Source organism: Anneissia japonica, unplaced genomic scaffold, assembly GCF_011630105.1.
Source record: "Anneissia japonica isolate Jap-2015-1 unplaced genomic scaffold, ASM1163010v1 scaffold287877_len585272_cov192, whole genome shotgun sequence".
Taxonomy (NCBI): Eukaryota; Metazoa; Echinodermata; class Crinoidea; order Comatulida; family Comatulidae; genus Anneissia; species Anneissia japonica.
In genome coordinates this window covers 301,093-306,507 of record NW_022686151.1, presented here as the reverse complement: position 1 = coordinate 306,507, position 5,415 = coordinate 301,093, and positions in this window count along the sequence as shown.

The window sequence follows — 5,415 nt, the reverse complement described above, 5'->3', positions numbered from 1 at the left end:
GGCTTAAGCGCTAAACCGTCTTGCAGTATAGGCCTAATGCTGAAAATATAGGCCCCTATATAAATACATTTTAAACGTCAAAGGAATGAATATGCAACTGTGAAAAAATAGGTGCCCCCCATATAATTATATCTATATATTGGTATTTTGGATGTAACAAATTGCGACATCGACAATTGGATTATCCTAGGTCTATAGAACTTCTTGTAAGAATTTTTTTTTTCTGGTGTGATCCAAATGGTGATTCAATATAGCCTAATAGTAAAATAATATGATGCGATTGCAATGTTTCATTATTTTAAAGTGTAGTTTCCGAATAAATTATTATACTGTATTATTATTATTTTACTACAGCGATGGTAATGACTTTACTACAACTAAAATCATTTTCAGCACGTGCTGTGCAAACGCTCACGTGGCCATTCATAATTTGTGAAGAAATAGGTTACAGGTTCAAGGACAGTGAGGAGTTAAGACCCTACGTGTGACGCGATAGGTTTGTCTCAGGGCCGGGCCGCTTCATATAATATTAAACATGATTTAATATTTCTCACGACGGCTTAAGAATGTTCCCGACAATGAATCACGTCGGGTACGTCGACGTTCTCTGGAAGGGTATTAATAATGAAGGACGCTGAATCAAGGACTTTAAAAAGTTCTTCACTGCATCGGAGGGAACAGTTATCATGATGTGTAACGTGCCACCAATTATATTTGTGTTAAACTAGGGATTATATTAATAAATATTTATTATAATAATGACGAATTGGATAGAATATCGATCCTTATGCAATATTTTTCTCTTTTTTTATGTACTTGTTTTTTTTATCTTTGCTGTTTGATTTTTTAATGGTTTTAATTGTTAACATAATTCGCAATTCAGCCGTTTGGCTGCTATGTTTTATGTCTTAATTTGAATTTTGAATAAATATACCATTTTGAATGAATTATATATTTAGGCTTGTTAACAAAATAGAGCGGCATCCTAATTATATATGTTTAAATCTATAGTCTGGTTAATTTATTTTGTAGGCTGTTAATTGTCAGTTGCAAGTAATATCACTATTCACGGCCAGGCTCTATACATACTGACTAATTGCGTTACTCATCTTATCCTCTTGAAACATAAACATTTAATTCGAAAAAAGTAAAGGAAAGTAAATTTAATTTAATTAGTTTTACAATAATAATAATATTAATAACTAACAATAAAAGTTTTCTGGTAGACGTAATTATAATCGTGTTTTTATGTAAATATAAGAGATTCATTGATGCGTAAAACTTTTAAATAGACGTATCTTTGCTACCACCTGCTGACAACTCTCCGACACCGTTTGAGATATAGTTACATCCGATGATACTTTACGTATCTGTTTTAATATCATTATATATTTGATGACACCTGTGAAAATATCCTGGTCATTACAGGTGTTTTATATACGCACAACATCTCATATATTCGAAACACATCTTTGTATTACTAGTACAAATGTTTTTTCAGCATATCAGGCTGTGGTGTATAATTTCAGGAGCGCTTGCGTTGCCTTTGTAATTGACCCGGAATCGTGTCAGTAGATAATCAATAGTTTCATGGAGTTTCAGATACTCCATGATTGTAGGCTCGATACATCGATTGATTAGGCTTATCATGTAATACGAAAGTTCTATTTTTTCATAAATAATGTCTAGGGAAATAATAATAATAATGTTCAATTTCATTCGTTAACTAAAAAAATGTATATGTATATATAAATATATATAGGCCTATAGATAGATAGATAGATAGATAGATAGANNNCATCATCATCATTAGGCCTGTCTCTTATACACATCTAGAAGGGTAAATTTGGGGTGGTCTCGGGCTTTGGCCTCCTTTAAAAACCTCTAAAAATCACAGATGGGTGTTAAAAGTGCGGCCCGCGACAATCCTATAATGTGGGTGCCACCTGCCTACCACATTTGGCAAGTAAGCCCATTGTTTTTATTGGCCCGACTGACAAAATATTTTATTATAACTGAGCATAAAGTGGTACGGTACCTATAATTGCAGTGTATGAAGATTTTTTTTTGTGCGTGCAGGCCTCAGTGGTAACTAAAAACTGAGGGGCGTACAGTGCAGTGGCCTACAATAAAAATATACCTATATTTTAATGGGCAACGTGCAAGCCATTAAAACTGGATGTTAAGTTGTTAAAATCGGGACTCATAAAATCGATAAAAATGCCTTTTATTTATTATTACTAAGTAGTTTCATAACACGATGTGTCACTCTTCAGATAAAATCGCCCGATTGAGGATGCAAGCGAATTTACGAAAGAAGACAACTTTGCTATGCGAAAAAGCGTGACAATATTAGAACTCTAATTTGAATATAAACGTTATTGACCCAATAGATTTTGGAGTGTCACCTGTGCTGTCGCTGTTTACAAGAGTCGTTGGCCCTAACCATGATGGGGCTGAGGTGGTATAGACCCTCCATCTGTCGCGAAATGTCCTCTTATTTCCTTTCCTCCCTCCCTGGGCAACTTCTATTTAAAATTACTGGATCCGCCATATCATTTATTGTATTTCGTCGTTAAAAACATAATGCAATGACAAACATAATTAAAAAACGCGCACATATATACAATCCCACAATGGAATTGGTGACCTTGACCCACAAGGTCCCCCAGCCTCAGAAAGCCACAGTGCCACTGGCTCCATCGTTACGCCACTGACGAGTATTTACATGGAGAGATGGTGTTTGCAATTTAAGTGAAGATGCTAGCTTCGAAAATAAGCTGGTATGAGTGGATATTTAACCAGTAGCGGCGGTGGCAGCAGCAGCAGAGAACAGGTGCACAGGGTCTAGTCTGACGCATCCCGTCGGTGAACACTGGACTACGCCCACTTCCACCACACATGAAAGAAGGCCATCTCGTAGGGGGAATTCTGCTTTAAACAAAGTAATTTTTACGGTCTTAGAGTACCATCTCCGGGCATTGAGACATGCCCCTTTTTCCAATTTTTTGCGAAAACTCCGGATTAGCCTATTTTTTACCAGAGGTACCGTACGCTTAATTGGCCGTTATTGACTAATACTGGAAAAGATGAAGGTGTCAGAAGAAACAGAATAACGTTATGATAATGGTATGGTTTGGATCGGTTTAGTCCCTAACTGATTCCCAGACCTATGGTAATTTTCCTTCATAAACCCACGATTATAATCACAAATATTATTTACAGACTTCAGGGACATTCTACAGCTGCTGGAGATGAACGTGACCATTCGACAATGATGTAACCACGTGATCATTGGTTTTGTCTTATTGTGTCTTATGAGATGCAATAGGTTTTGCATACGTGTTGCTTTGCTCATTCATGTCCAACTAGACATAGGTCTATCATCTACAGTCGTCATGATAATAAATGTTCCACTCCACACAACGATTGCCCAAAATAATATGACGCAGTCCTAACCAACATAACAGGCATAATTAGGCAGGGGAATTGGAAATTAAGTTTTTGACCTTCCGTGGTTCACACTTAATAAGTACAATCCAATCTAGTCAGTGGCGTAACGAGTCACGGGGCGAGAAAGTGTCCCCAACCATTTTGTAGGCATACTCTTTTTTGAGGGGGGACCATTCACAGTGAAATATCTAACAATACCGTAGCGTGTTATATTAATATAATTTAATTCGAATTCTCTGTGGATTCTAGTCATATTTCTCCGAGTGGACACGAAGAACTTTATTGCAATCTCTCATTCAAAATTCATTCATTCATTTATTCCTTAAGTATTTAAATTCCAGTTTGTACTGGAACCCAACTGTGGAGCTTTTTGTGTCAGGAATTGATATTGCTTAAAAGAAGTGTTGTCCAGTGAGTTTGCTTGGGACATTCGTGAGTTAAATTATATTGTTCATTTGCTTGCTTTGGGTGTCTTCTACTGGATCATAATGTAGAGGACGTTAGAAAAATGTAGTTTATTAGTAGGAGGGTCTCCCGGGTTCATTTTGGACTAGGGCCCCCGAGAGCTCATGGCGTTACGCCACTGGGTGGGTCTTGCAGTAGTGGTTATGACATCGTCGGGAAAGATTACGAGCTGAAATCCAGGAAGCGGTTGATTTTTTATTCTTTTTCCTTAGTAAATTAGTAAGCCCTGCAGCATAGACAAATGTGCACATTGCAAAACGCAACTCAGATTATACTGTATAATTCTTTAAAACAAACTTGAACAGAAAAGGGGGAAAAAGTCTTGAAAGAGTTTCAATAAGTTAGGCCTAATTGTATTGGTCTATAATTTAAAATATTAATAAGTTTGTTTTTCTTTGTAGATAAAATGACATTAAACTGAATGTATTTTCGTTGTGTTGTGCAATTTGCTTCCAGATTTAATAATTCCATTATAAGTCACTTCTTTTGGATGATTCACTTGTTACGTCAGAGTCCTTGGTCAATTTGTAAATTAGTAGCGCAAGATGCTGTGATTCATTGATCGCTTATCAAAACCTAGAAATGGAGTTACAACTAGCGATATGACATAAAGGGAAATCCCCAATCCACAACGCAAAACGCTGTTATATTAGTTCTCGTATACTGTAGTTGTTTCATAATGAATATAGGCCTAATACCTGTTCTTTATCATTTTAATAAAAAATTACAATAAATAATTACCTCAGAGATGTGTATGCATAATCTTATTCAAATTACGCCAAACACGAATGGCTTCGCATTTCCATGTTCTTTGTTTTGCTATGTCCATCAGTGAGATTTGAATACCAGGCTTCTTATTCAATTTCCTGTCCTTATTCAACTTCACTATAAAATCGTGGGATCGGTGAATGAAAGTAACCCAGTAATTCTGTTTACATCCGTTAAACGTTTGCGATCAATTTAGGGTTTTCTTTGTTCTACCAGTTGCATTACTATTCCAGGAAGTCAGGTAACTAAATGCACACCGAATGAAATGCACTACAAATTCAACTTTGCTTTCAGCGTTTTGTCATGTGGTATTCCCTCGTCGGAACTTTATGTTCTCTCCCTCGGTTATAGCAGATGTTAAAACTATATACGATACAAATGCATTGTACAGGACATCATAAAATATACAACTTGTTGCTCATTGAACTTATCATCAAAGGGAAAGGTGGACATAACATTAATAAACAAACGCGACATTAACAGATATCGCTGCTAATAATCCCAGCTATTTTATTATTTGGAGATTTGTAGAGACGTGTCGTTGCTCATCATTATTATTATTATCATCATCATCAACATCATCGTCGTCGTCATCGTCATCATCATCATTAGGCTTTACATTAGTAACATTTTGAAAAGATAAATACTTTTTTGTCTGTTCCGGTGTACTGGAACAGACAGCCCTGTGGTGGACGACGAGAGTTGCTGGTACCGGGTAGCACAGACACG